Consider the following 24,511-nt stretch of genomic DNA (forward strand, 5'->3'; position numbering starts at 1 on the left):
GTTCAAGCTCCTAGCACCCATGCAAGAGCCTATAGCTGCAAATGTCTGTTAATACAAGCATAGATGTGGATGGAGACAAGCTTATATCTGGATCCCTGGAGTTCCTTGGCTAGCCCTTCTAGCCAGGTGAAAACAGGGAGCTTTAGTTGAGGTTCATTGAGAGACCCAGTCTCAAGAGAAAGGCTCTTGGCATCCTTTTGTACCCTAAGCATGTGAAGGTATGAGTCCACAAACCCTCATGCATTTCATTCACATAACCACCACCTACAGATAATACTACATATACACAAACACTAGTTATGAATTGGAATGACTTTTTTATTATATATGATATGTGTTTGTGGGTTCATGCATGCCAAGTCATGTATATGAGAGTTAAAGGACAACTTTTTAGAGTCTTTGTTTTCCTTTCCATCTTTGTGTTGGATTCAGATATCACACTTAGGTCATCAGGCTTATATGACAAATGTTTTTATCCAGTGATCCTCTGTAGTCCTAGAGTATCAGTTCTCAACTTTTGGGGGTTGGGTGGCTCAAGCTACCCTTTCACAGGGTCACTGAAGACCACCAGAAAGCATAGTATAACAGTAGCAAAATTATAGTTATGAAGTGGCAATGAAAATAATTTTATGGTTGGAGGTTACAATAGGAGGAACTGTATTAAAGGGTCACAGTATTAAGAAGGTTGAGAACCACTGTCTTTGTAAGATATGTTTGGCAAAAGCCAATGTGTAAGAAACTGAACTATACAGTAAAAACCAGTCACTTAGGAAACAAACAAAAGACAGACCTTTCACTAAAGAAGGATGGATACACAGATGGCACATAAGCAAATGAAAAGATGTTTGGTATCAGTGGTCATTAGTCAGTAGACATTAGGGAAAATACAAATTGAAAGCACAATAATATATTACTATGTTAACTATTAGAATAGCTAAAAATAAGATGTGAGTAGACATAGTCACCAGTTGTTGGCAAAGATACTAAGAAAATCTTTTATATATTATTGGTGAGAATATGGAGTGGTGCAATCATAGAGAATCTTTTGTAGTTCTTTTCTTTCTCTCCTTCCCAGTCTATGGTAGCCAAGGATGACCTTGAACCTCTGATCCTCTTGTTTCTGCTTCCCATGTGCTAGGGTTATAGGCTTGTGCTACTACACAGAAGATATTTTTGTTTCTTTGATTGTCAAAACATATTTATTCTTGTAGCCATTTAAATTTATGTTTATGAGTATACTGTCCCTGGCTTCAGACACTAGAAGAGGGCTTGGGATCCCATATACAAATGGTTGTGAGCCACCATGTGGTTGCTGGGAATTGAACTCAGGAGCTCTGGAAGAGTAGTCAGTGCTCTTAACCTCTGAGCCATCTCTCCAGCCCCTTATTGTAGCCATTTTAAACCTTTAATTTTAAATTAAATTTTTGTTTGTGTGTGTTTGGGCACATATGTCATGGTATGCTTGTGGGGGTCAGAGGAGCAATTTGCTGGATGGAGTCTCTTTTCTCCTACTATGCAGGTCTTTAGTATCAAACTGATGTCCATTTAGCCATCTAGCTGGCTCCTAGTCTAATTTTTTGTTTCCTGTTTTTGTTTTTGGCCTTTTCCAAACAGGCTTTCTCTGTGTAGCCTTGACTGTTTTGGAACTTGCTTTGTAATCCGGCTGGCCTTGAACTTACAGACTCACCTGCCTCTGTCTCCTGAGTGCTGGGATTAAAGACATGTGCTATTATGCCCTGGCTTCTTTCCACTTCTTTTCTTGTGATTAGTGCAGCTGTTAATATATATGCAAAAATTTTAAGACTCTTCTTTCATTTCTTTTTTGTCTGTACCCACATATATGGTTGCTTTATTATTTTTTGGGACAGGTCCTCACTATATAGCCTTAGCTGGCCTACAGCTCACCATGTATATCAGGAAAGAAATCTACCTGTCTCTCTGCTTCTTGATTGCTGGGATTAAAGATGTGCACCACATCAGCAAGTCCTGTCTTAATTTTTATTAGTTTTATTTATTCATTCATCTATTTATATTTTTGGTTTTTTTCGAGACAGGGTTTCTCTGTATAGCCCTGGCTGTCCTGGAACTCACTCTGTAGACCAGGCTGGCCTCGACCTCAGAAATCCGCCTGCCTCTGCCTCCCAAGTGCTGGGATTACAGGCGTGCGCCACCCCTGCCTGGCAGCTTTATTTATTTTTGAAGAGTATAAGTTTTCAGTAAAGCTGAACAGCAGATACTATTTGCAATATGCTTCCTTTCTTAGGAATAAATAGGTTCTTCCATGATCTATATCATCTACTAGAATGTAGTTAACATTTGTTGTTAAGAATAGCTTACAGGAAGTTCAAGATAACAGTACAGATGCAGCCAGTATTTCTGAGCAGCCACCAAGATGGCTGAAATGGAGAAGTGGATCTTCTGCAAATTCGCCTGCCGTGGTGTGGATCTGGACCAATTACTGGGCATGTTCTATGAGTAGCAGATGCAGTTGTACAGTGCTTTCTAGAGGCAGTGGAAGCAGTACTTACATTATTCAAGCATTTGAGAAAGACCAAGTAGGAGGTGCTACCCATGGAGAAGCCTGAGGTGGTGAAGATCTACCTGAGGTGCATGATCATCCTACCAGATGGTATGCAGCATAGTGGGCTTATACCTTCAAGCAGATGGAAATTAAACAGAGCTGACATGCCACTACTTGTGTGAGTTCTCCAATACCTATATGCCTTTTAAGCACAGCTGGCCTGGTATTAGTGCCACCTACTCCTGCTTCATCCTCAAGTGGCTGAGGCAAATACTCATGTTTAGTCCCCGGAGGGGAAAAAAAAGAAAGACTGGCTTATAGGTGGTGATTCATTCAAATAGTTCAACAGTGGCTGATTCCTAATGGAAAGGCCAGAAATCCTAGGAGTTATTCAGTTTACGAGACTAGATGTCACAGCAGTTCCAACCTGGTACTGGAGTATAGGATTCCAAGAGAGTGGCTGGTCTTTAGTCTTTGTCGGAATCCCGAAGAATGTATTTTAATTCCAATGAAGGAATGGGTCTAAAACAGGTTAGATGAAGTTCAATGAAGTCAAGCAGAAAAAAAGCAGAAACAACACTCCTTATGTGTCCTTTTATGTGGGGCATAAGATTTAAGGTGGATCTTCCCACTTAAAATGATCACGAAAAATTCCTCACAGGTATGTCCAGCTATTTGTGGTTTTATTTCAGATGTAATCAGTTGATAACCAAGATGAATCATCACAGGTTTACACTTTAATTTTTAGACCCATGAATCCTAACTTTAAGAAAAACTATGCATATAGTCAAAGCATATATCACCTTCAGGAGAACTCTGATCCTATAGGCATGTCTTTAAGAGGCCATCCCATTTTCTTAACAGTCCAGCTGTTCAGGATAGTGACAAACATAGTAAGAAGCAGTGAATTATATGAGATGGCCTGCACCTCTCTGGCTGTGAAGTGAGCTTCTTGGTCAGAAGTAATGCTATGTGGAATATCATAGTGTTGGATAAAATATTCTATAATTCCGTGGGTTTAGTTTTGGCAGAAGTTTTATATGCAGGAAGGCAAATTGAAAACCAGAATATGTTGTATTTCAACAAGGACAAAACATTGCTCTTTCCACAATGTAAATGGTGCAGTGTAGTCAACCTGCCACTTAGTTGCTGGCTGGTCACCCAGGGGAATAGTGTCACATTGGACTTAGTGTTTGTTTCTGCTGCTGGCAGATCTGGCACTCAGTTGTAGTGGGAGCTAGATACATCCTCAGAATACCTAGGATTGTAGAGATAGATCATGGAGAGAAATTGAGGTTTCACACTATGTGCCAGGGTTTGAGTCCCTGAAGAAAAAAACTATGAGGGTATTGGTGACAGTGCAGCACAGTTGTAGTGGACATGCCAACATTTTGGAGATGCCTGTACTGTGAGATGACCAGGATAGCAGCAGCTATGGAGTGGAGCCAGTCTGAGCCTACAAGAAAAGCTGCATGTCCTGAGGAAGACAGAGCTGGATAAATGCTGCTGCCAAGGACCCTTAAAGCGTAGTGGATCCTCAGTGGGTCCCAGACATTAAGCAGTGACTCTTTATACGTTTGAACTTTGATTTGATTTGTAACTGCCCTGATTCTGACCTCTTAAAGTATGTAACTTATTTTTTTATTTTTATGTGAGCCTACAGTTGAGGCATTTCGAAGTTTAAGAGGGAGTTTGGATATTTTAAAGAGACTGAATTTAAAGTTTTGATGTTTTGTTTTGTTTTTGTGACAGGGTTTCTCTGTGTAACCCTGGCTGTTTTGGAATTGCCCTGTAGATCAGACTGACTTTGAGATCAGCCTACCTCTGCCTCCTAAGTGCTGGTATTAAAGGTGTGTGTGCCACCACCATCATGTTCCCTTCTTTGATTTTTGAAATGGGTCTGTCTATATAGGCAGTCCTGATCTGGGACTTGTTTATATTCCATGTTGCCTTCAAAACTTGTGCTATTTCTGCCCCAGCCATCCAACTGCTGAGACTATAGCTCTGTGTCACCTTGTCCCACTCAGTTTTCTCTGTACTCACATACTGGAAACACTATGAAGCTCCACTTGGGAAGAGGGATATCTGCTAACTCCTAGAATTTTATAAGGGAAGACTTCTATCTTTTCTTCCACCTAGTTGGAACTAAGTGGAATATACATACTTATATTCTGAGTTTGTATATTTCTGTCTGTCTGTCTGTCTGTCTGTCTGTCTGTCTGTCTGTCTGTCTGTCTGTCTATCTGTCTATCTATCTATCTATCTATCTATCTATCTATCTATCTATCTATCTATCTATCTATCTATCTATCTGTCTGTCTATCTCAAGACAGAGTTTTTGTAACAGCCTTGCTGTAGGCCAAGCTGTTCTCAAACTCACAGAGATCTGCCTGTCTCTGCCTCCTGAGTGCTGGGATTAAAGGCAGGTGTGACTACCTCACAGCCTGATATTTTATTTTATACTTTGGGATAAACTGTGTGTTGACAGTTTTCCAGGGATTGAAGAGTTGGGTCACATGATTGTGAAGGCTTGACAATGTTGCTCTTTTTACCCATATAGACTTCCTTCTGAAGGCTTAGATTTTTCAAAATCTACTTTATCTAGGGTTCTTAAATGTTTCAACCTTTCTTCTAACCCATCAACCAGGGGTAGGGGAAAAAGAAGGATAATAGGAAAGGGTGTTGTGGACTGTTCAGAAGTAATTCCTTGGGACGATTCCATTCTTCGATGTTAGGATATCAGCAGTCCATTTCAATAGCAAGTACCAAACATGAATCAGTAGTGGCAGCATGATCCAGCAGAAACAACAAGACTCTGCCGAATGGCACAAGTCAGGAAAGTGGCCAGAATGAGCTGGAATACCACGAGAAGTTCTTTTGTGTGTTTCTAAGACCAGGAAAGCATTGCGGGCGTGTAGCAGTGCAAGAGTGTCCTCATTGTGGGGTTCTATTTATGTCCTTTCTAAACATCATGTACCCTCTGAAGTGTCTGTTTTTAGCAAAACAGCACATGCATGTTCTCTCACACGACAGCTTGCAGAAAAAAAACACGACACAACTGAGTTGTTAAAGAAACCAGATATTTCCACTTCATCCTCCCCTTTATTTTCCAGATTAGTAGCTTGGTTTTCATCTATGCCTGTTTTATTATTTAGACTGACCATTTAATTTTTCATTTTGGCAATCGTTTTAAATTTGCTTTCTTCCCTTTTTCTTTTTTCCCTTCCCCTTTCCTTTTGTCTCCCTCCCCGCCTCCCCATCCCTACCACTCATTTGTATGCCTGTACTTGCATATGTAATATGTGCATGGAGGTACAGGCCTGTGCAGCATAGGAGACTCATCAGGCATTTTCTTTATCGCTGTCTGGTTTATGTATCAGCCCTTGAGACAGGGTCTCTTACTAAACCTGAAGATTAAGGTCTCAGCTAGGCTAGTGAGCTCCATTAATATGTGCTTGTTTCTATCTTTTCTCTATGTGTGGGTTACAAGCATACATGGCCATGCCCTGCTTTTTTTTTTTTTTTTTTTTTTTTTTTTATTTATTGCACTTAGGTCCTTGCGTTGGCAGAAAAAAGCACTTTTACATACTCTGCAATCACCCCAGTCCTCATTTCTAATTTCTTATTAAAAGTTTTGTTTATTGTGTATATGGTGTGGGTATGAATGTGTGTGTAAGGGCACATACACATACGCTTACATATAAGCTTACAAGTGTTCATTTCTTCTACTATGGGTCTAGAGATCAAACTCTGCCAGGCACGTATGGCATGTTAGGACAGCTAGGAAACTGTGTATAAAAATGAAAACAGGGGAAACAACAACAATCAGAAGCCAAAATACCTGAAACATATGCCCTACCCATCTCCGTCTTGATTGGTATACTCCCTTTTCTTCTCAGCCTTCCTCTAACTAGAATACTTTTCACTTACTGTGTGTATCATTCCAGGGGGCCCTTGGAGACTATTGTCTTTTTTAAATTACAGTATAGACCCTATGGGTCAAGTAATAAATAACATTGGAGCAAAAAGGGAGGCATTCTGACTGGTTTCCTTTAAAATGGTTCTTTCATAATTTCATTTTTAAAATGAGCTAGATAAAAAGTTATTTTTTTTCTGTAGGAAGGGTAAGACAATACTCTGAAGATAATGTGGTTATTTTATAGTGGTTTGAGTAGATAACATTGATCCTCTAATTTAATTAAACGGTTTCTTCAGTCCCTGGGTGCATATTTTTATAAATAGTTTAAATTGGAGAATTAACAATGCCCAAAGTGAAATATTCTATGAATCCTTTATTACTTCAAAATGTTATAGATAAAATTTTCAAAGAAGATTTATTTTTATTATAATGTTTTTGATTTGTTTGTTTAATGTGTGTTTATTTTTTATTTTATGTGTGTTGATGTTTTGCCTGCATGTATGTTTGTGTGAGGGTGTTGGATCCTTGGAACTGGAGTTATAGACAGTTTCAAACTGCCTTGTGGGTGCTGGGAATTGAACTCAGGTCCTGTGGAAGAGCAGACAGTGCTCTTAAATCTTAGCCATCTCCCCAGCCCAATGTGTGTGAGTGTTAATGTGTGGTTTTGCCTCCATGTATGGGTTTTTTGTTTTTGTTTTTGTTTTTTGTTTTGTTTTTGTTTTTTGTTTTTTTTTCTGAGGCAGGGTTTCTCTGTGTAGCCCTGGCTGTCCTGGAACTCAATCTGTAGACCAGGCTGGCCCAAAAATCCGTCTGCCTCTGCCTCCCAAGTGCTGGGATTAAATACGTGCGCCACTACTGCCCGGCTCCACATATGTTTTATGTGCTACATTCATACCTGGTGCTAGCAGAGGTCAGAAGGCATTGGATCCCTTAGAACTGAAGTTGCAGATGTCCTAAAGCCACCATGTTAGTCCTGGGAACCAGTCTGGGTTCCTTTGTAAAAATAGCAAGTGCTGCCAACAGCTAAAGCATCTCCAGCTTTTTCATATTTTTATCTATTTTGGTTTTCAAGACAGGGTTTCTGTGTAGCCTGGCTGTCCTGGAACTTTCTTTTGTAGACCATGCTGGCCTCAAAGTCAGAGATCCCGCTTCTTCCCAATTGTCAGGATTAAAGGTGTATGCCACCACTTCTAGCTATTACTGTTTTTGTTTTTGTTTTTTTCAAGACAGGGTTTGTTTGTGTAAACCTGACTGTCCAGGAGCTAGCTCTGTACACCAGACTGGCCTTAAGTCACAGAAATGCATCTGACTCTGCTTCCCTATCACTGGGATTAAAGGAGTGTGTCACCCCCACATCCTCCCTCCAGCTGTTTTTATTTGTGTGTATGTGTATAAAATGTATTTATGTGTACTCATATATATGTGTTTGCCTGGTATACATACCTGCAGAGGCCAGAAGAGGGTGTCTGATCCTCTTTAGCTGAAATTGGTGGAATTACCACCTTACAAGGGTGCTGGGAACTAAACACAGGTTCTCGAAGAGCAGCATGTACTCTTAACCACTGAGCCTTTTTTCCAGCCTACTTTTAGGTAAAATTTAACTCCATTGAGAGTTTTCTAAATTAGTTATCTTTATATTATATTGAACATCTGTCTACTTGCCTCTCTGTCCTTTATTACTAGAATGACAATTAGAAAATTGTCCTAAGAATTAGTTCTTTTTCAAAGTAGTTTTCTTATTTGAATTGTCTTTAAATATTGGGTTTATTAGACACTAGTAAAAATGCTTTTGTTTAGTAAAGAAGGCAGTCAATCTTTGTAATTGCTATAAAATAGTATAGTAGAGAGAGTTGGGTAAAATATTGCTGTGGCATCTAGGGGTGAGACAAAACAGTAAAGTTGAAATGGCCCACAGCACTTGAGCGTTGCAGGATATTTGATCATACTGTGAATCCCCAAAGACTTTGATATTTACTGAAAAGACTTTGTGGTGGTGTATCTCAGCACTATCACACTCCTTTACTCCAAGAACCAAAGTCAGTGCGAGGTCAAGAGACAGTGAGCAAGTAATCAGCCCACAGGCAGTGAACATAAGTAAGCAGGAAGGAGGGTCTTTGCGTTGAAGGGTATTTAAGACAGTGTGGAGGAGAAAGTTTTTCCTTTTGGGACACTAGTTGAAAAGGAACATCAGCTGGATGTTTTGTTTTTCTCTGCTACACACACACACACACACACACACACACACACACACACACACACAAGTGCGAGTTGGGCAGGGGTTTGTTTTTATTTTTTCCAGGAGAATAAAAGCAAAATCCTGTCCCAACCCTTGCTTGGGGATACTTAAAAGTGGTCTAGCACACTTAGGTTGTGGAGATGGATCACCAGCCAATGCAGAACACTAAGCTCTTGAAAGTATCCTTTGTTACTAAGTGATACCTAAGTATCCTAAGACTTCATTTCAAGAAGATGTTTACCCTAAGTTTACTTTAAGTAGGTCAGTTAGATAATATATAACTGCTTTATAGATCCTTGGCAGTAAATGCAGTTTGAGATTTCTTTCTTTTCTTTTTTGTTTTTGTTTTTGTTTTTGGTTTTTTGTTTTTTGTTTTGTTTTAGTTTTGGTTTTTTTGAGATAGGGTTTCTTCTCTGTATAGCCCTGGCTGTCCTGTAACTCACTCTGTAGACCAGACTGGCCTTGAACTCAGAAATCTGCCTGCCTCTGCCTCCCAGAGTGCTGGGATTACAGGCGTGCACCACCACTACCCCAGTTTGAGATTTGCTGCCATAATCAGCTTTGCCAAGATGAGTTTAGCTTTTCTTTTCTTTTTATCCCTCCATCCCTCCCTCTTTTCCTCCCCCACTTCCCCCCCCCCAAAGAATTGGCCAATGGCTTAAACTAATCCATATTCTTGTAAACCAATTATTTTTTGTAGTCTAGAGATATGTGGATATGTTTGGATAAAGACTGCAGTCTGAAAACCATTTACTTTTATCAATATTGTCCACATGTTTAAGAAAATATTACTTAAAAAGGATGGGAGAAATGACTAATAGTTAAAGGTACTTACATAGAGGACTCCACATTTCCAGTACCCATGGTAGGGGAGGGAGGCTTACAACTGTCTGTAACTCCTGTTCAAGGAGACCTGATGCCCTCTTCTGGGCTCTACTGGCACCAATATGATCTGTGACATACTGTTTTAAAGGTATTAATTTAAAAATTAGCTTCTAAAGTAATAGGTTTCCTTACAGCATTTTTAATATATACTTAGTTTTGGCTGATTCTTACCCATATCTCTATCAACCTGTCTGTTCCCATCAGTCCATCTGCTTTCATATCTGTGTCCTATTGCCTCTCATCTTGCTTTCATTTAAATTCACATATTTAACAACTAGAAACTAAGATTTACATATGAAAGTGTACTATTTATCTTTCTGTGTCTGGGTTAACTCAATATACTTTAATTTTCTCTATTTTTCCTGTGAAATCCATAATTTCATTTTTCATTATAGCTGAATACAAATCCGTAAAAATATGGAAAGCTTCATGAATTTCTATCAGTTTAACATAAATATCTGTTCGAAACAATCACAGTCCACATGCTTTTGGTGGAGAGACAAAAAGATAGTTTTTGAAAACCACTTGCTTATTGCTTTCCTGTTATTTCTCTCTTGTGGCAACAATTTAACTATCATGTTTTGGAGTCTCTTAAACTCCCCACTTCCCCAGAAGACAGCAAGCTGTATACCTAACTTGCCATAAGGACCCGAATAAATTGGGTTGTTGTGGCACATGTCTTAATCCTAGCACTCAGAAGGCAGAGGCAGGAAAATCTGAGTTTGAAGCCAGCTTGATCTACAGAGTGAGTTTTAGGAATGCCAGGGCTACACAGAGATATCCTGTCTTGAAACAAAGCAAAAGGTGTCGAAACAAAATTATGCTCTGGTGTGTGGGTGCCTGCATGTACGTGTACCATAGGCATGTCTGGTGCTGCTGAGGCCTGAAGAAGGCTCAGATCGTCTGGGATTGGAGATGGTTTTGAACTGTCAAGTGGGTGCTGGCAATCAAACCTGGGTCCTCAGGAGGAGTAGCCTGGACTCTTAATTGATGAACTACTTTTCCAGCCCCCAGAACCCTTTAAAAATTTACTTGATGTTTACATGTGTTTGGTTTGCTTGCATTAAATGATTGTGTGCAGCCCATGTGGGTGGTAGGAACAGAACCTGGGTCCTCTGCAAGAGCAGCTAGTACTCTTTAACAACTGAGCAAAATTTCCCACCTATAAAAGTGACCTTTAGAAACACTATGTAGAGCCGGGTGGTGGTGGTGGCGGCGCACGCCTGTAATTCCAGCTCTCTGGGAGGCAGAGGCAGGCGGATTTCTGAGATCAAGGCCAGCCTGGTCTACAGAGTAAGCTCCAGGACAGCCAGGGCTATACAGAGAAACCCTGTTTGTTGTTTCCAAAAAACAAACAAACAAAAAACCAAAAACAAACAAACAAACAAAAAAAACCACCATGTAGCCTAGATTGTTCTTGAAGTCTTTCCTATCTTCCTGTCTGCCTTACCCTTTCCAGTTCTAGGTTTTCAGACATGAGCCACCACTCCCAAAAGATTGTATTTGTAGCTTTGTATCTATGTTCCTTAACTTGGGTTTATTTACTTTCAAAGTACTTGGAATTCCTTTAAGACATTGCTTTAAAAAAATATGACATTGCTATATATAATAAGGTTGTACCAAGAACAGGAAGGGAATAATCAATCACTAAGTTAGTTGAACAGAATTTAGAAAGTTTTCTGTGGGTTTGAATGATCATTTTCTTTCTTTCTTTTTGTTTTTTTCGAGATAGGGTTTCTCTGTGTAGCCCTGGCTGTCCTGGAACTAACTCTGTAGACCAGGCTGGCCTCGAACTGAGAAATCTGCCTGCCTCTGCCTCCCAAGTGCTGGGATTCAAGGCTTGTGCCACCACCGCCCAGCTGAATGACCATTTTCTAAAAATTAAATAGAATGATGTATTAGGGTGTCTTAACCAGTCTGAAGTTAGATACCTAGTCATAGGTAACCTTGTAACTTACACATAGCCTTGTGTTGAGCCTTCTTAAAATTAATTAATTAGTTAATTAACTGACACTAGGTGTATCTGTGGCTGTCATGGAACTCGCTCTTGTAGACCAGACTGTCCTCAAACTAAAGAGATTCACCTGCTTCTGCCTTGCATTGTACTTTTACTGCATATATGTCTCTGTGGGGGTGTTGGGTACCCTGGAACTGAAGTTACAGACAATTGTGAGCTGCCTCGGAAGTTCTGGGAATTGAACCTGGATCCTTTGGAAGAACAGCCTGCATTTTTAACTGCAGAGTCATCTCTTCAGCACCTTGTATTGTCTGTCTGTCTGTCTGTCTGTCTGTATGTATGTATGTATGTATATTTGTATGTATGTACCAGTGTTACTTACAGGAGCATAGATATCTTACCAGTGGTTACACCACTGAAGAATATGTCTCACCATTCTCCAGCAACCACTAACTGCCTATGAATCCTCAGAGAGGGGGTGGAACTTCATGAAGCCCTCCTCCAGCAATTGGTAACTACTTATAAATGCTCAGGAAAGGGTGTGGGACTTACAAACCTTAAAAAATCAAAAAGGCAAGCTGGGTGGTGGTGGTGGTGGTGGTGGTGGTGGTGGTGGTGGTGGTGGTGGTGGTGGTTGTGGTGGTGCACACCTTTAATCCCAGCACTTGGGAAGCAGAGGCAGGCAGATTTCTGAGTTCGTGGCCAGCCTGGTCTACCGAGTTTCAGGACAGCCAGGGATACACGGAAAAACCCTATCTCAAAAAAAACAAAAAATAAAAACAAACAAACAAAAACAAACAAACAAACAAAAAACCAAAAAGTTTTGAGAAACCTCAAATAACCTTAAGATCTCAATGGCTTCAAACACAGGGGATTCTTTATTTGTTAAAGTTGGCAAGCATCTCTAATCCATGATATTACTGAGTAACAGAGTAACCATCATCTGAAATGTTGGTAGAGCTTTCTGGAAGCTCCTGCACAGTAATTTAAATACTCTTGACTACAAATGAGTTTGATGCATTGTGAGTTTTACGGTGTTAATTGCATCTAGTCACAGTGTTATGTTAGCCACACACCTAGTCACAATTATGTTGAGGCCCAGTAAGATAACCTTAGCTGTTAACAGCAGCATTAATAACTGCTACATTTTATTACAATGTATTTGTAGAACTTGGCATATTGTAGATACTAAGTAAATATATGCTAAATGAATTGTAGTGATAAGAATCTGTTTAATTTTGCCTGACAATGGTGGTGCATGCCTTTAATCCTAGCACTTGGGAGGCAGAGGCAGGTGGATTTCCAGTTTCAGGTACAGAGAAACCCTGTCTTAAAAAACAAAACAAAACAAAACAAAACAAAACAGAACAAAATGTCATTTAAAAGAATCCGTTTAATTTTAATCTCTTTTGGGGATGTTAGAAAAGGAATACTTGTTTTGGGCTACTGGCACATTATATTGTAAATAAGTTTTATATTCACTCTTGGAGTCCAAAAGTGGTCATCAGATTCTCTGGTACTGGAATTACATAGCTAGTTATGGGTGCTGGGAATTGAATTGTGGTTATTTGAAAGGTCAGTTAGTGCTATTAACACTGAACCATCTCTCCAGCACCTAAGCAATCTTTTGGATAATAGAATTTCTAGTCAAATTAGCATTCTCAGTGTTTTTTTTTCCCTCAAACATTCTTTTTTAAATCTTCTTTTTTAAAGATTTATTTATTTTATGTATGTGAGTACACTGTCACTCTCTTCAGACACACCAGAAAAGGGCATCAGATTTCATTACAGATGGTTGTGAACCACCGTGTGGTTGCTGGGAATTGAACTCAGGACCTCTGGAAGAGTAGTCGGTGCTCTTAACTGCTGAGCCATCTCTCCAGCCCTCCCTCAGACATTTTTGTTTCTCCTTCTCCTTCACCTCTGCTTCCTTATCTTCCTCATTGTATTCATTTTGGTTCTTGTCAAAACTGCAAGCTTTACATATGAAAACTTACTGCAGCAATTCATCTATGATGAACAGTGGGACCTGAGCATGATTGGCTGTCTAATTCATGTATTTAGTATATATACTTATTGTGAACTAGCATTATTAATATTTAGTGTTTATTGAATTAGTATAAAAATATTCATGTAAAGCCTTTGAGAAAGTAGAAAACATCCATGAGAGTTAAAATTAGTCTTCAGATTAATGGTATAAAATCAATTTATAAAAACTAAATTGTGTTGAACTAATGAGATGACTTAGCAGGTAAAGGCATTTGTAACTATATCTGATGATTTGAGTTTGATCCCCTGAATCTACTTGATGATAGGAGGAGAGACTATTCCTGCAAGTTGTCCTCTGACTGTGGTATGCTGCACATGTACAAGCACACATAAAAATAATGTAATTAAAAGTAAAAGTAAAAGTTGTATTGACAAGCAATTCTGAACTCTATATTGTTGAAATATCAGTAATAGGTGTTACTTCTAGTAAAACTTATTTAAAAGGTACAGTTGAGTTATTCAGCACTTTAAATGCAAATTATGTGAAGAGTCATCTCCATTTTATGGTTTTGTTATATTCATCCTCTGCCTTTTTCATTTTGAGTCCCTGAAATCTGTTCTATTTTTACTTGTGTGTCAACATACTGAAGCCATCTCTGCTGTCATGCTTTGAAGATCAGCAAGAGATACTCCCCTGTAAGATGAGAGTTGTATAATAGGTGACTATTAGAGGCATAAACAAGTCTTGGTAAATCTGGAGATGTTTGTTTGTTTGTTTTTCCAAGCACTAGCAATGTAATACCAAATGCTTGTTGGTGCTATGACTGAAGAAACTTTTATTTACTATGTATTTATTGTGCATTGTTACAGAAGACTGTGCTTCCTAGGCAAGTACTCTGTCCTAGACCTGCCTACTTAATTCTTTAAATCTCTTTTTAAGTGTCCAAGAGAGGGCTGGAGAAATGGCTCAGCGGTTAAGAGCACTGACTGCTCTTCCAGAGGTCCTGAGTTCAATTCCCAACAACTACATTGTGGCTCACAACCATCTGTAATAGGGATCTTGATGCCCTCTTCTGGTATGTCTGAAGACAGCAACTGTGTGTGTGTGTGTGTGTGTGTGTGTCTGTGTGTGTGTGTGTAAAATAAATAACTCTTTAAAAAAGAGGGCCAGGGATGGTGGCACATGCCTTTCTTTAATTCCAGCACTTGACAGGCAGAGGCAGAAGGATCTCTGAGTTTGAGGCCAGCCTGATTCACATAGGGAGTTTCATGACAGCCATGGCTATATAAAGAGACCCTGTCTCAAAAACCAAAACAAACAAACAAAAAAACCCCCTACTATATCTCTTATTATAAAATGACAGTTGAATAGAATTAAAATCCAAGTTAAGCAACCCTTAAACTTTTAGGCCACTAGACTTTGGTCAAGACTTAGATTGAAAATGTTCATTCTTTATATTTATTTTAAATGGCATCTTTACTGAATATTATGGCATGTATATATAATGATATGCCCAACTATTTTTTAATTTTATGATTTTATTATAGTACATGATTTGTATGATAAAATATTGCAAATAAAATTTAAAAATTATATAATAAGATTAACCAGACACAGTGTTTATATACTTCAGCGAACTATCCAGTTAAAGAAAAGTAAGGAAAATAATAAAGGAATGGATACTAAATACTCTTGGGGGCCAGGATTTAATTTTTTTCCTTTTTTTTAAATTTAAAACAGGGTCTAACTATCCTTAGGTGGCAGGTCTGGAACACATAGACATCATCAACCTTTGTCTGCCTCTGTCTCTGTGTCTCAAGGGCTGGAATTAAAGGCATATACCATTAAACCTGGCACTTTATTGTATTTGTGTCTGGCTGTTTAGTATTGTCACTTTACCTGTCCCCTCTGGATACCTGGATTGTGTCAGATTGCATAAGACATTTTTTGGGAAAGATTTATTTTTGGTTATGTCTATGTACACCACATGGGTGCAAATGTCTTACATGCCAAAAAAGATGGTGTCACATTCTCTGGAGCTGGAGTTACAGACTGTTGTGAACAACCTTGAAATGGGTGCTGGGAACAGAACCCAGATTCTTTGGGAGAACACCAAATGTCTCATGCCACTTTAATAATGAAATAATTTGTTTGTAAACTGATTCAATTTTTTAATGCGCATGTTTGCAAGTTGAAGCTTGATCTTTAGTATCCATATTAAGTGCACCTAACAACGCTTATCTGAGTTTTGAATTGTGGTAATTTTTGGATCTTCCTTAGTCTGGATGGCATGATGGCTTCAGAAAGAAAAGAAGCTTTACTTTGTCTTTCCAAGTTAAAGTATTTTCTTCTGAGTTTTGCCTTTTATTTTTCTACCTCCTTAATCTGGGATAGTCTTTAGTAGAATGGGGTAGATTAGTTTTGTGCAAAGCTGTCTTATTAGTTAGCTGGGTGTTTTATATTGACTGGAATAAAGAGAAGAAATAAATTTGCTGGAGAAATGGTTTAGTGGTTAAGAGCACTTGTTACTCTTGCAGAGAACCTGGTTTTGGTTCACAGCACCTACATAGGATATAACAATTGTGTGACTCCAATTTCAAAGGATCTGATGTCCTCTTCTGCCCTCTATGGGCAATGCAGGCTTTTGGTGAACAGACACAAAAGCAGGTAAAACACCCAATACACATACCCTTCCTCCCCCCTCTTCCCCACCTCCCCCCAAAAAGAAAAAAACAATTTCAAGAGAATAGGTTACAAAGTACAACAATATATTGATTTTTCCCCACTGAAAAAAACAGTACTACCTAGAGCAATGACTATAACTCCAGGACTGGAAATATTTAGAACACCTTGTCATAGTAAAAGCAAGCAAATAATTAACCATCACTGTACTGGTAGCTTGAAAGACTTCATATTGGGCAGATTATACTAAGACAATATGGACAGATAAAAGAATAATTCCTGGGATTTGAAGCACAATGACTTATTATTAACATAACAATAAAGTTATTAACAGCACAACACCCTTAAACATCTTAAGATGTTTTAGAATCAAGTTATCTGAGGGCATAGTAAAGAACCAAGTGTTTCGGTGTACGTGTTTATGTGCATGTATGTATAGGGAGATTTCAGTGTCAGGTTAAATATCTTCATCTGTCACTTAATACTTTATTAGCACACTCCCAACCCCACTTAAAAAAGAAAAAAAAAAAAAGAAGACAATGTCTCACTTAGTAGCCCTAACTGTCCTGAACTCAGTATGTTCAAGCACCATTTGGCTTTGAACTCAGAGATAGATCCACTTTTCTAGGCCTCCTGAGGGTTAGCATTAAAGGTGCAGTCCACTATGCTTAGTTCATTTTACTTTTTAACTGTTTACTTTTATTCTGTATGTGTGAGTGTTTTGCCTGCTTGTGTGCCTCTATGAACTACTCCTCTGCCTCCTGCCTAAGAGCCAGAAAAAAGGTATCCTCTGGATTAAATTATAGTTGTAAGCAGCCATGTGTTGGGATTCAACCTAGGTTCCCTGATAGAGTAGCCAGTACTCCTAATTCTAATTTTCTCTCCCACTTTCTTCTTTTGTTGATTCTTTTCCTCCTCCTCCTTTTTTTGGAGGAGGCAGGAATTCTCTGTAGCCCCTACTGACCTGGACCTTCATTTCTTTGTTGTAAACCAGCCTAGTTTTGAACTCAAGAGACCCAACTGCCTCAGTGAAGCAAGTGCTGGGATTAAAGGCAGGTACCACTATATCCAGCTTTTAAAATTTTTTCTACTATTTTTTTTTATTTTTAAGATGGTATTTTCCACTGAACCTGGAACTTGCTGGTTATGATTAGCTAGAAAAGCTGCCCAGCAACTACAGGGATTCTACTGTTTCTATTTGTACAGAGATTGCAGGAGTATACTGCCACACCCGGGTGTTACATTGAGTGCTGGGATTCTGAACTAAGATCGGGATCATTTAATAGTCTGAAGCATCACATTGCTTTCAGATGTTGCATTTACCTGAAATAAACCTCAATATGTGAAAGTTAATGGACAATTCCAGAGTAGACTATTTTTGAGTTTTAAATTGTATACCTTTCTGAATATTAGGATGAACCCCCAAATTGTCCTGTTCTACTTACCCATAATACAAACCATCCTTTTATTTGGTGTATTCATACTGTAGCCTGGAGTCACTTATGCTGTAATGCTTCCTTATCCCTGTGTTCAAATGACCCTTTACTAAGAGCTGCGATGCTGGCAACTCATAAAGAAGACCTGCCAAGTACTTCATTTGAGCAAAAAGTTTGTATGTTTGTTTTTTATATAAGTACGCTGTAGCTGTCTTCAGACATACCAGAAAGGGGCATTGGATCCCATAACAGATGGTTGTGAGCCACAGTGGTTGCTGGGAATTGAACTCAGGACCTTTGCAAGAGCAGTCAGTGCTCTTAACCTCTGAGCCATTTCTCTAGCCCTGTTTTTTTGTTTTTTTGTGTTTTGCTCTCTCTCTCTCTTTCTTTCTTTTACATTAATAAAAAGCTGTTACTGGGTGGTGGTAAGGCAGAAGCAGACAGATTTCTGAGTTCAAGGACAGCCTGCTTTACAGGGCAAGTTCTAGGACAGACTGGGATACACAGAGAAACCCTATCTTGAAAAACAAAAAATTAGGAAAGGAAAATCATATGCTTAGGTTATTTAGATGTATGGTTAGGAATGAACTCAATTTGTGAAATTGTGAAAAAGGAAAAGGACTCATGTAGTATGCACTTTATACTGCAAAAAAAATTCCTTTTCTAGTGGCATACACACACACACACACACACACACACACACAGACACTAATTGATTTAAGAAATTAAGAAAATATGGTGGTGATGGCGCACACCTTTAATCCCAGCACTTGGAAGGCAGAGGCAGGTGGATTTCTGAGTTCGAGGCCAGCCTGGTCTACAGAGTGAGTGCCAAGACAGCCAGGGCTATACAGAGAAACTCTGTCTTGAAAAAAAACCGACCCCCCCAAAAAAAGAAAATATTTCTTGATTGGGTTTCTTGTTATATTTGTTCTTTCTTATTAATTCCTCACATTAACAAATCTACTTTACTTTTGAATAGTGACTTGGCCCCGTCTTAAAGCATTAGTGTTATTTTAGAAACCCAGTGGAGTTTTAACATTTTTTTCCCTAGTTTTTTTTTAAATCCTAATAATCATTTCCCCCCCCCCCAGAGGTAGCTACTCTAGCAACAAAAGGCTATCTGTTGCAGTTGAAGAGAAATTTATTAGTGGGATCCCCCTCCCCACCTGCAAAAATAAAAGTTTGAAAAACAGTAGTAAAATTATCTCTTTTTCCTATGTAGGCCAAGAGGGCTTGCCCTGGTTATAGTCTCAATATTTTAAGTCATAGGATCGTGTAAAATTTTGACTTGCTAGCATTAAACTTCTGATATATAAAATGAAAGCTTTAGATTTAATTCCAAATTTACCAAATAATTTGAGTGCATACTTCTAAGAATAGCAACATAAAGTAAGTCAAAGAATGAACAGCATAAAATTCTTGCTAGCATAAGAGAGATAATGAGCTAGACAATTCGTTAGAAATTTTTTTTTAAGATTTATTTATTATTATATGTAAGTACACTAGCTGTTTTCAAACACTCCAGAAGAGGGCGTCAGATCTCGTTACGGGTGGTTGTAAGTCACCATGTGGTTGCTGGGATTTGAACTCAGGACCTTTGGAAGAGCAGTCAGTGCTCTTAACCACTGAGCCATCTCTCCAGCCCTAAGTTATGAATTCTAACCTATTAGTGATGAGTGAGAAGATTGGTGATGTGGATGGGTTGGGGGTAGCATGTTGATTGTCTGAGGGACTAGCTTTCTAGGTGGAGAGAAGAACCAGCACAGAAGCTCTGAAGTGGGCAGAGGGACTTACATTGCCTGGGGCACATGGGGTCTTGGTATTAGTGGGGTGAATGTTGGCTTTACTCTCTCTCTCTCTCTTTCTCTCTCTCTCTCTCTCTCTCTCTCTCTCTCTCTCTCTCTCTCTCTCTCTCTTTCTCTCTCTCCTCTTGAGGCTAAATGGTTCAATAAGGAAACAAGTAGTAGATACAAAGAACTTAAATCTTTGTGCATTAGTTTTTTAAGAGTCACAGGAACTGATGGAGGATAGGAAAAGAGTGAGGAAAACAAAACAAAATCAAATTTCGTTGGTCTGTAAGACAAGCAAAGGAAGTTTCACATAGAGGTCAGGTAAGGTAGGGATGAGGTTGCCACTGGAGATGAATGTTACTTTGAGGGTGGCAGTTTCAGTGAAGTGGGCCAAAGCTTGGTCTGAGCTTGGGAGAATGAAAGGAAAGTGAGTATAGGAAATGAAAACAACTGTTTAAATTGTACCTCAAAGGATAAAAGGAAGCACCTGAAGTTAGGGTGTTTCATTTTTGTTTTGGTAAAATTGCAGAATTGTTAGCATATTTAATATTGAGATTGAATTTAGTGGAGAAGGAATGGTTGACACAGGAGGGAACTGGAAGGTTTTTTTTGTTTGTTTGTTTTTTGTTTGTTTGTTTTGTTTTTTTTTGTTTTTTTGAGAAAATTTAGGATGGGATTCTAATCACTGCCTGTGTTGAAAGCTTTATTTAGCTATGATCAGTTTAAGTATGATCAGTTCATCTGAAACAAGAAAGATGGTGGTGTAGTTAGTATATAAGACTCAGGAAGATTAAATATGTAGAATGTGGAAACCGTTTAGGACAAGAATAGAGACTTTTCATGAGAATTAGTCAATATTTGTTTTTCCCCCAAGATTTATTTTTATGGGGCTAGGGAGATGACTAAATAATTAAGAGGGCTTGCTTCTTTTGCACTCCAGCACCAGGGCCAGGCAGTTCAGAACTGTCTGTAACTCAGTCCTAAGCGATCTGGCACCTTCCTCTCTCCTCCTTGGATACCTGCAGATACATGTCTTGGTCATGTACATAAATAAGAATAATACAAATACATTTTAAAATATTTATGTTTGTGTGTTTGCCCATCCACAGGGGTCAGAATAAGGCACTTGCTGCTCTTTACTGCTGAGCCATCCTTCCTCTTTGTTAATATTTGTAAAGTCATTATTGAACACGAGAATTAATTACTTAGTGATTTCTTCAGTTACTACAGCTATCACTTGAAGAGATAACTGTAAGAATTGGTTTTTAAATTGTGCAAGTTTTTTATGTATTGCTTGTGAAGTTACAATGTGATTCCTATAGCTAGTTTATTTTACTCACCCTTGTAATACTCCAGAAATACTGGGTGTTCATTCAAGTTAGGTAAATGAGTTCAAAACTTGTAGGTAAGTCATCTTTTCTTTCCCAAGGTGTTAGCCTCCACAGGTTCCACCTACCTAGACTATTAAAGCATATCCCAGAAAGACAAAGAGTTTTATAGTTTTAATCTGAAACAGATGATTTTTAAGGCCTTAAAGGATGTTTAGTGTTCAATATCTAGATAAAGGTTCTTATAGTGAAATTGTAACTGTGTAATAGAAAGTTGAATTCTTTATCAGTATTGAATAGAAAGAAGTAGTAGAGAAATTACAAATAAGTTGAGTTAATTATAAGCCGGGCGGTGTGGTGCACGCCTGTAATCCCAGCACTCTGGGAGGCAGAGGCAGGTGGATTTCTGAGTTCGAGGCCAGCCTGGTCTACAGAGTGAGTTCCAGGACAGTCAGGGCTATACAGAGAAACCCTGTCTCAAAAACCCCAAGTCCAAAAACAAAAACAATACCACCAACAACAAAAAAGTTGTAATTATAGTTGTAGGATTGATTGTAAAGCTGGAGCAGGTCACATACGTTTTGTAGAGTTGGAAACAGGAAATACTTGGGAAGTCTATCTAGAGTCTCCCTGACTTTGAATATGTTCACTCATTCCTATTTTAAACTAGGATACGGAAAATTAGGGACTGGATACTTGGCTCAGCAGTTATGAGTGCTTACTATTTCAGAGGACTGGAATTCAGTTTGCCAACACCCACATGAGATGGCTTATAATTGCCTGTAAGTCTAGACTGAGGGGATTTGATAGTTTCTTCTAGACTCTCTGGGGACTTGCACTTACACCTCTCACTCCATTCCCATAATTAAACATCATAAAAATAAGTTTTTTTTTTAAGAGACTGGAGAGATGGCTCAGTTGTTCAGAGCACTGGCTGTTCTTCCAGATGACTTAGCCTCATTCTCAGTACCACCTACATACAGGATAGCTCACAATTGTCTGTAAGTCTGGTCCCAAGGGATCTGACACCCTTTTCTGGGCTCCTCTGGTACCAGATAAGCATGTGTTATTCCGACATACATGCAGGCAAAACACTCTTACACATAAAAATTTTAAATGTCTTTTTTAAAACATGTAGAAAGTTAAACTCAGTATCAGTTTAGTGTATAAGCTCAGGACATATTTTAGAGAGATAGTGGTTAAAGGAGAATCAGATAGATCTTAGTGAGGCTTCTGTTGGGTTATTGGGAAAGAAGTGATAGGTCTAAGGTAGATTTGTAAAGAAGATCTAGGGTCAAAACCTCTTTAAAGAACACAGAGAATAGCCGGGCAGTGGTGGCGCATGCTTATAATCCCAGCACTCCGGGAGGCAGAGGCAGGTGGATTTCTGAGTTCAAGGCCAGCCTGGTCTACAAAGTGAGTTCCAGGACAGCCAGGGCTATACAGAGAAACCCTGTCTCAAAAAAACCAAATCCAAAAACAAACAAACAAACAAACAAAAACAAAAAACAAACAAAACAAAACAAACAAACAAACAAACAAAAAACCACAGAGAGGTTGGAAACTTAAAGAGGACAATTAGAGAAGAATTGGATTTGAATCAAAGGCCAATAACTTAAAAGTAGTTAAAGATATGTGAAATGCTATTTGAGGGACCAATGGATCAGTAGATAAAGGCACTTACTTGTCACCAAGCCTTATAGAGTTTAAAGCATAGCTTGTTCGAACCTTCATGGTAGAAGGAGGGAACTAACTTCCACAAGTTGTCCTCTGACCTCTACACACTCAAAGTTGCATGTTCACAGGTGGACACAAGTAAACATAAATAATTTAAGCAAACAATCTTTAGTAAAATATAGTATTTTAAGTATACCCACAGAACTAAATTATTTTAATGAATTAATGCTTTCCAAAATACTTCATTTGTTAATAAAATAGTCAACATTTGAAAAACAGTATTTATTGTAAATGAGTTAAATGGATCCTGTAGTCTACAAAAACATTGATATAAGGGAAGGGCTGTAAGGAAGACAAAAAAATTACAATGCCAATATTAATGAGGAGACTACATTTGTAGGCAATATTTCAGTTAACAGTGTGCTCTTTTAGATAGGAAAGAGTAGTATCTGTCTGTACAGGATATAAATAGTTCAAGTTAAAATTAAATACAAATAAAGGAAAATTTTCAAAGCAGCGTATATATCTCAATCCCCCAATGAGTTCTTACAAGTTTGTAAGTTAACCAGCACTTGAAAGGCAGAAGGAAATGGTCTACATTTCAAGGTTCAAGCTAGCCAGGAGTGTTCAGTAACATTGTCTCAAAAAAATTTTATGGTTTATGTAAAGGAAAAGGGGAAAGTGAAGCACAAACATATATAAAATGTACTTTAATAAAATTATGGAAGAGAACATGCTTGAAAAGCTCAGGAACATAGACTGTAAAAAGTTTAAGTATAGAAGGAAATACTGTGAATAAAAATTTTATTAAAGAATTGTAGGAACTATAGCATTAATGTTTCTCTGTTCTATTTCTTGACTGTGGTAGACACTGTGTGTATGACCAGTTGCCTTAGATTCTTGCCACTGTGTCTTCCTCACCTTAGATTCTTGCCACTGACTTTTTTTTTTAATCTTAATGGATGTTATGCCTTCAAACTGTGTGAATCAAAGCAAATATTTTCCTCAAAAAATTGCAGTATCAAACTAAACTTTAAGACAGTCCTTAAAGAAAGAAAGTTTTAAAATAATTTTTTTTAAAACTTAATCAGCACAAGGACCAAATAGCAAAGTGAAAATGTACCACAGGCATGAAGAGGTTTTTTTCTTTCTTTTTCTTTTTCTTTCTCTTTCTTTTGTTCTCTTCCCTCCCTCCTTCCCTCCTTACCCCCCTCTCTTTCTTATGATGCGAGGGGACAGGTTCTTACCATGTAGCCCTCACTTAGCTGAAACTTTCTGTGCAGACCAGGTTGGTCTAGATTTTTACAAATAGCTAGCTGCCTGTCTTTGCTGTGCTACAATTAAAGATGTGTGCTACCCAGCCCAACAAACCTCTTCTTTTGCCTAGGCTATCTGGCCAGCTTGCTTCTTGGACCCATCTGTCTCTACTCCACACTCAGGTTTCAGATACATTTGGCTCTTGCCTGGCTTTTTTGTTGGTGTTGGGGACTTAAACATCGGTTCTCATGTTTGCGCATCAGATGCTCTTACACACTGTTTACCCATTCTACTCACAGAATTTTTAAAGAGGGGTGTGTGTGTGTCTGTCTGTCATTGTATGCCTGTGTCAGTTTTCTGTTGCTGTGAAAAAAAAACCATTACCATGGCAACTCTTTATAAAAAAAAGCATTTAATTGGAGCTTGTTTAGTCTATTGTCATGTTGGGACGCATGATTGCAGGCAGGCATGTAGACATAGTGTTAAGAGTTGTTGAGAGTTCTACATGTGGATTGGCAGGCAGCAGAAAGAGAAAAACACTGAGTCTTGTTTGAGCATTTGAAACTTCAAAGTCAAACCCCTAGTGACACACTCCTCTAACGAGACCACACTTATTCCAAAAAGGCCTTGGACTTAGAGCTCATGTTTTTTTGGCCAGGGTGTAAGTCAGTAAGCTTCAGTGATTCTTTTGAAGCTGGGGTAAGTTACATGTGTGTGCAGGATACCTGGCTTGTTATGTGGGTGACTATGATCTGAACTTCTAGTTCTCATGATTCAGTAAACACTCCGCCCTTACAATATCAAATTGATGGGGAAATAAGTTGATATTT

The 24,511-nt window shown here is 38.6% G+C and overlaps 1 protein-coding gene and 1 pseudogene across 17 annotated transcripts in view; both read left to right on the forward strand.

Moving 5' to 3' along the window:
• Positions 1-24,511, forward strand: part of LOC127664908 (ubiquitin-conjugating enzyme E2 pex4-like) — a 239,713-nt gene that overhangs the window by 9,441 nt on the left and 205,761 nt on the right. The gene's annotated exons all lie outside the window — the stretch shown is intronic.
• On the forward strand, positions 2,093-3,029 carry LOC127664910 (40S ribosomal protein S15-like; annotated as a pseudogene).

The sequence above is a fragment of the Apodemus sylvaticus genome, chromosome 14 (genome assembly GCF_947179515.1).
Source record: "Apodemus sylvaticus chromosome 14, mApoSyl1.1, whole genome shotgun sequence".
In the NCBI taxonomy this organism is placed as follows: Eukaryota; Metazoa; Chordata; class Mammalia; order Rodentia; family Muridae; genus Apodemus; species Apodemus sylvaticus.